The sequence below is a fragment of the Oryctolagus cuniculus genome, unplaced genomic scaffold (genome assembly GCF_964237555.1).
Source record: "Oryctolagus cuniculus unplaced genomic scaffold, mOryCun1.1 SCAFFOLD_135, whole genome shotgun sequence".
Taxonomy (NCBI): Eukaryota; Metazoa; Chordata; class Mammalia; order Lagomorpha; family Leporidae; genus Oryctolagus; species Oryctolagus cuniculus.
The window spans coordinates 82989-94056 of NW_027208250.1; the positions used below are offsets into that span (position 1 = coordinate 82989).

Sequence of the window (11068 nt, forward strand, 5' to 3'; positions counted from 1 at the left end):
ATGTTGGATTCCCGAGTCATGGCATCGTCAGGTGTCAGGGCACGTTTTGGTCAGCCACAGTCGCCTGTATGCCGGCGCCCCCAACATTCTAATGAAGCTGACCGCTGCCGACCTCATCGTACTCTTGCTGCACGGCTTCTGTGTGCAGAGTCCTAGATACGCAGATCTGCACCACTGCAGGAGGACGCCCGGCCCCCGGTGGACATTCTCATAGGAAAACAGCAGCGAGCTCTGCCGTTCCCAGCCCAGGAGTGAACGGCGGAGTTCAGAGTCCAGAGTGAAGTAGGCGCCATCATGCAGGTGTGTGCCGGGACTCCTTGATGTCCCATGACCAGACTCACCCGGCACAGGGTTCCTAGAGCCGATCCCCACCAGTACAGGACATGTGGGTCGATTTACTACAACTTCCTGTTCCCATGATTTGGTTCCTTTTATTTATTTGTTAAAGATTTATTTATCTATATATTTGAAAGGCAGAGTTACCGGGGCAGGGGCCGGGGATGTGATCATCCGTCCACTGGTCCACTCCACAGAGGGCTGCAGTTATGGGATGCCGGCGCTGCAGGCAAGTGTGTTAAACTACTGTGCCACAGCGCCAGCCCCTTCAATCAATTTTATAGTAAGACCACTGCTCCCCGCGTATTTTAAAGGCGAGGGACATCCACCGTGCCCAGGGTGAGGTTCAGGAGGGTCCTGAGCTCAGGGGTCCTGGGGCGGCGCTGCCCTCCAGCACCCACGTGCGCGCCTGTCCTTGGCCCAGAGCACCCCTGAGTCCTGGCCTGGGCTTCCCAGGTGCTTCCTCCAGTGGGCGAGTCGTTGGCCACTCCAGCTCTGTCCCCTCTCGGAGGTCGGGGCTCGAAGGTCCACGCGCGAGCAAGGAGGGCCCAGCGTGACGTGGCTCCTCAGTCTTTGCAGACCCCGCCGTCAACCTGTCCCGCATGGGAGACGAGGAGACGGCCTCTCCCCCGCCGGCTCTGGAGCTGTCCCAGACCCGAGAGCAGACGCCACCCGGTGAGTGAAAGGTTCCTCCCAGCGCCTCAGAAACCACAGGGTGCGGGAGACAGTCACTGAGAGCCGAGCGCCCATTGGCTACCGTGGCACCATGTTTGCATATACCCACAAGACCCAGTCGGCATGGGGGGTGGGGTTCGTACCTCAGCCCCACCCTGGAACTAGAAAAGCGGGGTCTGGGGGCAGGGCCAGATGACATCAGCGGGTCTCATAGTAACGGCTGAGCCCACCTCTTACCTCCTGTTAAACATGGGGTGGGCTCATTCGCCCCCTGAGCAGGAAGTCCTACCCCCTCCTGCGTCCTGGGAGCCAATCACAGAGCTCGGGGGAAGTCCACTTCCTTTGGCCCAACCATGCACAGGCCGGAAGTCAATCCTAACCCGAAGGAAGTTTGTCTTCTAAGTTGAGCGTGGTTGGTGTTGGGCGTTTCTGGGCGTCCATGTTCGCTCGGGGGCTTCTGGAAGGATTTGCTGGGTCTTGGAGCAGAACTGCCTTTGTAAGCGCCGGTTTGGAGAGGAGGCTGCCAGCGGCTCTATGTAATGTTCGTTCCCTTCTAATATTTTCTAAGGCGCTTCATTAAATATAACTTATACCCATAGAACCTACCCTGCACAGTGCTGACCCACAGAGCAGGTCCCCCACCTTTCAGCATCCCTTGGGCCCCCCGTGGAGACCTGCCCACCCCACCCCAGTGATTTGGGAGGAGGGGCTGCCCTCGCTCAGCCTCGTGCTGCCAGAGCACTCAGGTGCCAGTCATGGAGGCTAAGGCTGGGCCGCACGGCTCACAGTTTATCGTCTGGTGTCCACGCCCACCGCGTGCCTGCAGACACAGTGTGAGGGCCACTGCAGAGCCACCTGCTGCTGCCGCTCCGTGTGGCAGGGCCAGAACCCGCCGCCTCCAGCTGGGCCTTTGCCCTTCATTCTGGGTGGGATCAGCCCCGTGGTCGTGCTCAGAGAGAATGGCCTTGGCCAGAGGGTGCTCCCTGCTGCCATGGCTCCCTGCACGCAAAGGCCTGGCAGTGGGAACCGGAAGCATCTGACCCTGTGAGCACCGGAGGTTAATTAAAATCCCCCACCAGCGATCATATCCAGGTCACGGGGAGGCACAGGGAGGGAGGACTCAGTGGCTGTCCACAGGGCGGCTCTGGGGCAGACCAGGAAACCAGTGCTCCCCAGATCCTGTGCCCACGGCTTGTCTTTGCAAGACCGAAAGAAGCCTTTGGAATCTTGAGCAAAACAGCATACGGGCCGGGACGCTTCGAGTCCGTGGGCTCAGCAGGGGTGGTCTTTGCCTCCTGTGGGACACCGGGTGGTGCTTGGGGATGCTTGTGGGCTGCTGCTACCCACGCCTCAATGCACAGAAGGCCCTGGCCAAAACCACACCACACGGAAGGTTCCAGAAACCCTGTTACAGAATGTGACAGTGGTCCTCAACCAGGGACACTTCTGCTCCCTAGGGGGTCACTGTTGGAGACAGGTTTTGTGGCAAAACAGAACAGGAGATTCGCCACACTCAGGGCTTCAAGGTGAACAGTGGACATTAGGCGTTCACAGCACAGCTCCACCGCCCCCGCCCACTCTGAGAGCGTCTGCATCCAGCACAGGAGCCCCCTCCCCAAGCGGCCCATCTGCCCCCACCCTCACCCCCACCCCCTGAGTCTGCCAGTCTCTCTGTCACTAGGGATTCAACCAGTGAGATCGCACCTGGGGCAGTGAGACCCCACCCACATCGGTGAGACCTCTCCCACACAGGTTGGTGACACCCCAACCACATCGGGGAGACCCCACCAAGATAGTGAGACCCCACCCGGGATGGTGAAACCCCACCCACTATGGTGAGACTCTTCCCACCCACATCAGTGACATCCCACCTGGGGTAGTTAGACCCCGCCCAGGTCAGTGGGACCCCACCTGGGGTAGTTAGACCCCACCGAGGCCAGTGGGACCTCACCCACTATGGTGAGACCCCTCCCACCAGGTCAGTGACACCAAACCTGTAACAGTAGGACCCCAGCCAGGATGGTGAGACCCCACTCACGCTGGTGGGACCATACCACCGTCGGTGAGACCCCGCCAGGGTGGGAGAAGCTCTGGCACTTGGGCTGTGCCAGGGCTGCAGACTCCAGGGCCACCAGGTAACTCCGTTCCCCACCTCATTGGGCAGAAAGGGCCCTGGAGGACGGGTTTGGGGTCCCGAGCTATGGTGTCAGCATGAGGGGAGGAGGGAGGCCCCAGTCTCAGGGAGTCCCAGGGTCCATCCCTCGCCCTGGGTGATCATCACTGGACTTCAAGGGTAGCAGTTAAACGAGCCTCTGTCCATCTCCCAGCCTGTGGCCCTCGGGTACAGCGGTGGGAAAGAGACTGGGGGGGAGGGCACCCCGCAGGCCACGGGAGGGAGAGATCAGGACATAGCGCATGATGGGAAGCAGCCCTGAAGTGACCTCAAATAGTTCACGGAAACCCAAACTGCGTTCTGAGTGTGCGTGAAGTTTCAGCCGCAGCCTTGCTATGGAGGACAGGGCTGTTTGCTTTGTCAGGGGAGACCAGGGTGGGGCAGCGGTGGCCGAGCAGATGCAAACGCCAAGGAGCGGATCTGCCTCAGCAGGCCGTCACCTCCACCCCCGCCCCCCAATCCGTGCAGGTGACCCCCGCTCTGCAGCACAGCACAGACGTCTCAGTCCATGCCGGCCTGGGCACGCGGCCGGCTCCCTCCCGGGTCCTCCATCTGCAGAGCCAGTCTTCAGCCAGGAGCCACGTCAGAGCCACCAGCACCAGGACAGCCAGGCCGCAGGAGGTTCTGGGCGGTGTGATCCCAGGCGGCTGTGGCTGGGGCAGAGGGGCCGCTGATGGGATGCAGCACTGCACCCACCCGCTCCTCTCCCCTCACCTCCCAGACCTTCCTCCTGCCCCCACCCCGCGGGAGCCCCGCTACTCACCGTCCTGGACTCTGGACACTGTGGTTCCGAGACGGGGTTCCGGAGAGCCTGCTGTGGAAGGGAGGGTTGGATTTGGCTTCCACCCGCCCAGCCTCTCCTTCCTCAGCCCAGCCCCGCCACACCCCGCGGCTTTCCAGGTCTCCACCCCATGCCTCACAGGGGTCCCAGCGGCCTCACCCCGCGGGCAGGGCCCCCAGGTCCCAGGCAGAAGCTGGCGTTGCACTATTGCGCATGCGTCTCTGTGCCTCGCACCGCGACGGGGGCTCTGCGCCCCCCTCACGCGGGTCTTTCTCCACACACGGCGTCAAATCCAAAGCCTGGCACTCCCCTGGGGTCCTGAGCCAGCCCCCTGCCCACCAGCCTCCTGGCCAGTCCCTTGTCACCAGGTCCCCTTCCTGACTTCTGGCACTGCTGGGTCGCCCCCTGTTTTTCTGGAAATCTCTTCGTTCTGAGAACCAATCGACTAACGGGCTCCGTCGGCCAGTGTTCACCCAGATGTCTCCTGCGTGTGCCCAGCCAGGCGGCCCTGCTTAGCCCTCCAGGGTCCCCCTTCCAGGTCACCAGCGCTCCTTGTGTGCGATGCCAGGGGGCTTCTAAAACTTCACGGGACACGGAGTTAAAAGAGAAGTTTATGGGGCCAGTGCTGTGGCATAATGGGCTAAAGCCTCCGCCTATAGCACCAGCACCCCATATGGGCACCGGTTCGATCCCCGCTGCTCCACGTCTCTCCAGCTCCCTGCTAATGTGCCTGGGAAAGCAGCAGAAGATGGCCCAGTCCTTTTACCCCTGCACTTTCCATGAGCTCTCTGAACTGCCCTCATATAACACATTTCTCTCTCCTGACATCTCTCATGGACGTTCCATCCACTCCAGCCAGGACGCTTGTGCCCCAGAGACCAGGAGGTTTTTCTGGTTGATGGGCACTGCTGTATAGGTTGCCCGTCCCTTATCCAAAATGCTAGGGACCGGAAGTACTCCAGATGGGCTTGTCCTGGGATTTGGAATATTCCCATACACACAGTGAGGTCTCCTGGAGACTGCGCCCATGTCTTAAACACAAGATTCCCTGCATGTCACGGGCCCCGGGGACACAAGCTCTGGGTAACTTCTCATCTTGTCCCTAGTGCACCTGCGTTCTGCATATGGACCAGCATGAGAGGGAGGGTGCGGGTTTCACTGCTGGCGGCTTGTGGGCACTGAACACCACCACACCTGGGGCACCTGCACTGCACTGTGCAGGCGGGGAAGCCCACGGCACCCACGGGCACACACAGGAAGGCTCCAGCTCTCCCGAGTGTGGAGGAGCAAGCTACTCACCTGCAGCAGGGGCGGGGTCTGGGGGTTCCAGGCTGGGGTCTCCCACATCTGGAGACGGAGATGAAGAGGACAGGTCGGGGCTGGGGGCTTCCTCTGCTCCCTCCATTCTCCTTCCCTGGCCCCCTGGGGTGGACGTCCCTTCGACAGGACCCTGGGGTTTCTTTAGGAGCCCAGGGAGGACCTGGGAACTGGGGGCTTCCTCACCTGTGACCAGGAGCTTCACGGGCTCACTGGGGAAGGACCACACATGGCCGCTATAGGTGCCAAAACACCTGTACGTGCCCGTGTGTGCCGAGGTCACAGGGCCCCCGGGGAACTCCGCTGGCACCGCCCCGTGGCTGCCCTGTGGGTGGCTGGGCCCGCCTTCCTGGAGCAGGAAGAAGGTGTTGGTCACCATCTCTAGCCGGCAGTAGAAGGTCACATTCTCTCCCGAGGTCACCGTGGGCCCTGGTTGAACCCATAGGGTGGGCGTGTCGTACATTCCTGCACAAGAAGGTGGCCGGTGTCTTCCTGCCTCCCAGGCTCCACCCCTGCAACCTCAGACCCTCCTCCTCCCCCCACATCTGCCCCAGCCACAGACACGCCCTCCCCAGCCGTGCTCCCAGGTAGAGCCACTCAGTGCCCCCAGCTTCCAGGAGCGAGGATCAGACTCTCTGGGAGCCGCTGTCCACGGGGTTTTCCCAGAGTTTGGCCGCTAGGACCACAATCCCAGCACAGCCTGTGGCAGCCAATGGCCAGGGGCCACCTCAGGGCCACCAGTCAGAGACTCGGGTGGGGCGGCCGTTTGCTTATGTCTTTGGGGGAAACATACATAACATAGAATTCAGCATCTTAACAGCTTTAAGCTTCACCCCGTGTCTCAACTTCTTTTGCAAGCTCAGCCCGTTCCCTCGCATGCGGTGCAGCCCACGTTTGCCACGCATTCCCCAGGGGACACTCGGCTGCTTGCAGCTCTCTGCCCTTCTGATCCAGGCTGCCGTGACTCGGGGCCAAAGCTCTCTGTGTTTGTCACGAGCCCTCCTGCAGATCCTACCAAGTGCTTCAGTCTGAGACACAGGTCCCCGGCTGTAGGGAGCGCCATGGCCCGGACACCTTCCCTCCATGGGAGCGGCCCTCCTACAGGACAAGCCTCTCTCTCTTTCTGGCCTGCTTCTCTCCCCTGTCCCAGGGACCCGGGTGCCGTCCTCTGTAGGAGCCCTGCACCGATGCCCTGCTGGGCTTCCTTCTCCTACAGGCTCCTCCCAGAGGAAGCAGCCCCCGTTCTGACACCTGCAGAGCATGGCCGGGTGGGGCTGCCCCCCGTCCCCTGCCCCCCACCACTGCATGGCAGCGGGCAGACTCACCGGTGACCACCAGATCCAGGGGCTCGCTGGGCTCTGACCAGAGCTCCCCGCTGTGGCAGAAGCAGCGGTAGCGCCCTGCAGTGCGCGAGGTCATGGCCGCGATGGGGAACCGGACTCCGCCCCTCGCTCTGGATCGCTCGGGTCTCCCCCAGGCAGAGAGGCCCCCCTCGGAGCGCAGCTGGTACTCCTCGGCCCCGGGGAGCCCCTGGCACCAGATGGCTGCTGGCTTCCCCTCTGGAATCCTGGAGTCGGGCTCTGCCCAGATGCTGGGCCTGGTCAGTGCCTCTGGAAGGGAATCAGAACCTGATTTTCCGGAAGGACCCCTCCCCAGTCCCCTCCCACCGGCAACAGCCCCGCCCACTCCCAGTTTTCCCAGTGGTGGTGACTTCCTGGGGACCTCGAGGGTGACCCTGGGGCGGTGAAGGGAGGACTCACGCTTCTGGGTGCTGATTCTCCAGCTCAGACAAAGCCCTGGGAGGCAGGAACCATGGGTCATGTTGCACCCCAACCCGTACCCCCGGCCTCCATTGCCCTCCCGTACCAGGACTCACCGAGGCAGAGCAGGGCCGTGAGAGGGGAGGGCATGGCGCAGATTCGGGCAGGAGGTGTGTGTGGCCGGCCGGCGAGGGGCACAGGATGTGGTGGGTGAGGCCCTACACCGCTCACCCTGGGGATTTCACACTGACTTTCTTACAGGTGGGGTCACAGCCCTCCTTCCGCCACCTGATCACGGCCCCACGGACATCCAACCACACCTGCGCCCTCGGTGTTCCTGTCAGCTCCAACACCACACCACTCCCTCCCCAGAGCTCCCGTCCATTGCTGGCCTGGGTGGCTCCTGTTGTTTCTGGGTGCCCCAGGGCCGGGTCTGGGTGGGTTCACAGCGCATCTGCAGCTCCGGAACAGGGGGGAAGGCAGATGGAGGAGCCCAGTCCCGGGGCGGCCCTGGGAGGTCACCGTGCTGTCCACATGCAGGGGAGACGAGGGAGGGCACAGGGTTTCGTGTCCCCCACTTAAACTCCTCAGGGCCGTGGAGACACGTGGGACTCCGCACCGCCCCCCGTCTGGAAAAGGGAGCGTGGGCTCTGTCTCCTTTCTGAGCAACAGAACCGGGAGAACTGCCGCCATCTCCCTGCAGGTGCAGGAGTGAGGGTGGGGATGAGAAGGCGGGTTTTCTGTGCTCCCAGGAAGTGACAGTGAACAAGGCCCCGCCTGTGTGCCCTGGCTCATGGCCCCAGGGCCCTGATCACATCTGTGCCTATGAGTACTCGCCTTGGGGGAGATGACAGTGGCTGGATTTCAGAGACAGCATCGGGACTGAGGCAGGGCCGCTCTGGCTCCGGGGGTCGACTGCTGGGGTGGGTTTCTTCTCCTGTCCTGGGTTACTGGGACCGGCTCACCCCGAGCTCCCCCAACACAACTTTTTGCAAACATCGACCACGGAACTCGAGTCAACCCTGGCGTCGTGAGGATGAAGCCAAAGTCCCCACGGGGTCTCCCGGGGTGGGGGTCCAACTCTGGCTTTCACCTGAGTTTCTGATCTTCTATTTTTAAATTCAGAAAATTTGGGAGGGAGGGAGGGAGGAGAGTGAGAGAGAGAGAGAGAGAGGGAGAGAGAGAGTGCTCCATCTGCTGGATCACTTCCCAAATGCCTGAGATGGCTGGGGTGAGGCCAGGACAGAACATTTCCTTGCCATGTTGTAACTCCTCCAGGGTCCTCTTGGATAAAGTTCCAGTGAGTCCGCGCCCCGGGGTGAGGGAGGGTTCTTTGTTTCCTCCTGAGGCCGGTTGTTCTCGCTGAGGGTTTAGCTGCAGTGGGTTCTACTCCCCATGGAGGTCCCCAGCACCCTTTCTGTGGTCTTCCCCAGTTCCCCCGGGGCTGGGTGCCCAGCAGGCGGCAGCTCTCCGGTGGACGCTGTGGGTTTGCAGGTTCCCACCCAACTCGGTCAGACTCAGCCTCATGCTCTTGTGAAGGCCGTGGGTGTTGGGTTTCACAACTTTGCTTCCAGATCTGCAGGTGCAGGCTCCCTGCATGTGGCCGGCTGCGGTGGTGACCGGAGCTTTTCCCTGAGGGCCGAGGGTCCTGACTGCTTTCTCTCCACAGCACCCGCTCTCTGGAGCTCTGTGGAGACCTTGGTTCAAAGCCCCCTCCTCAGGGACTTGGGGCAGGGTCTGTGTTCCCTGGGAGGTGCTAAACCCCATCAGGGCCCACCTCCTGGGCAGTGTCTGCCAAGTACCCGCTTCCGCTCCCACTCGAGCCAGAAGGCTCTCAACTAACCTTCTTCTCCACCACTGGCTCTTTATTTCTGTACCCTTGAAGCCAGATACCTATGGGATTGTTTCTAATATGTCCTGTTGATGTGTGTACATATGTGTATGCATGTGTCTCTGTGTGGAGGTGTGTGCACCCATGTATGTGTGCATGTGTGTATGTGTGTCTTCGGGTGTAGGCATCTGTGCATGTCTGTGTGCATCTGTGTGTCTGCATGTGAGTGTCTGCGTGTGTGTGCCTGCGTGTGTGAGTGTGCTGATGGGTGCAGTTCTGTGCACGGCCTGACCAGCACTTCCTCTCGTGCAGCTGTGTGCCCAGCAGAGCTCAGCACATCCTGCCCCAAGGACCAGAGCCAGCCCATGGCCTCTCTGTGGATGGCCCGTGGGCTTAGCGTGTTTTCACATTTTCGTGTGTCTGAGAGGAATCGAAAGAAGGCTGCTCCGGGCCATGTGGACACGCTGTGACACACAAACATCAGCTCTCACCTGGCTCACTGGGACTCGACCATGCTCCAGCATGTGCACTGCTCGTGGCTGCTGTGCTGTGCCCATGCCCACCTGGCTCAGCTGACCTCCTGTCCCCAGGGATACTGCCTGGGGGACGGCAGAGGACGTGAACTGAATGTGGGGGGAGGGGCGAGAACCCATTCTCGTCTCATCCTTGCCCAAGTCGTGGTGCCCTCTGCTGTGTTCCCATGCTCCTCTTCACACCCCTGCTGTGGACAGGGCCCTGCACAGCCAGCCGAGAGCCTCTGCCAAGGACACAGCGGGACTGGGAGACACCGACTTGTGACCACGAGCTCCAGGGCACCACTGGGGGCTGCCACACCTGGAGGCTGCCATGGTGGTGACCACAGAGATACGGGGGTTCTAGGACCAGAGCCAAGGTTCCCCGGCACCCCTGGCATCAGCGCTGTGGCAGGGAGCCATTTCCCTCTGGGCTCACTGGAACTTATCCAAGAGGACGCTGGAGAGGAAATCACAGGAAAATGTTCTGTTCTGGCCTCACCCCAGATCCTGTTCCCCGGCCAGGCAGGGCTTGTCACAGAAGCCTGAGAGAAGGGGTGAGGGCAGCACACTTTCTCCTTTTGAAGAATAGTTACTTTGAAGCCAAAGGTTGTATTTGTGTCTATTTGTCAGGTAAACATGAAACACGCGCACACACACACACACACACACAGAGAGTGGAAGAGCTAACCCAAGCTAGATAACGTGTGCATTACCTCACAGACTTATTGTGTGGTGGGAGCATCTGACACAGTTTTAAGCAATTTCAGCTGCCCATGCCGTGAGCGTTATTAACTACAGTCGCCATGACGCACACCACACCTCTAGACCTCTTCTCCCATGTGATTCTGTAGCTCTGCTCTCTGACCTGCGGATCCCACGCCCTCCCCTGGTGACCACCATGCTGCTCCCCGAGTTCCTCACAGCCCACACCTGAGTGACTTCCCGCGTGGGTTCTCCTCTGTGCCTGGCTTGTCTCACTCCCACAGTGTCTGCAGTGCCTCGGTTTGCTGCAAACGTCCGAATTTCACTCGTTCCATGGCCGAGTCTTATTCCACTGCGTGGACGCCTTGCTTCGGGCCCCATTCGCCTCGGTTGATCGATGACAGCGATGCGAGCTGCACCGCAGGAACGCAGGTGTGCTGGTGTCTAAGTGTCTCCTCCCCTGTGCCCGACCTGCGCTAGGAGAAGGGAGCGGTGGGGGTCTGGGCCCGGAGGGGTGGTGCAGCCCCAGGATCCCCTCTTGTCCCACAGTGTTGCGGACAGGTGAGCCAAGGAGCCGCCCACGCGCTCAGGGAGTTGGCACCGTCGAGAAGTAAACCAGGAAGCGGGCGTGGTACCAAGGGTGCAAGGGGCAGGTGTGGCTGAAGGAGGAGCTGCCGGGTAGAGAGAAGGTTAATGGTGGACTGACCGGAATTGCCAGACGCCCTCTACCGGAAACCGAGGAGCCTCGGGCATGCATCCGGAGACCCCAGTCCCCTCCTCCGGAGACCTGCAGAGTTCAAACGAGCTCTTCCCGAATCCCGGGAATCTCGGGTGCTCTCTGGAGACCCCACACACCAACTTCCGGAAACTGAGAGACCCCGCACTTCTCTTCCGGAAACCCGGGGAGTTAGAAGCACTCTTCCAGAAACCCCGCACACCCCCCTTCCGGAAACTCAGAGACCCTGCACTCTTCTTCTG

General features: G+C 61.1%; 1 pseudogene; it reads right to left on the reverse strand.

The window, feature by feature from the left end:
• Positions 1 to 3609: 3609 nt before the first annotated feature.
• Positions 3610 to 6904, reverse strand: LOC138848076 (natural cytotoxicity triggering receptor 1-like; annotated as a pseudogene).
• Positions 6905 to 11068: the final 4164 nt, after the last annotated feature.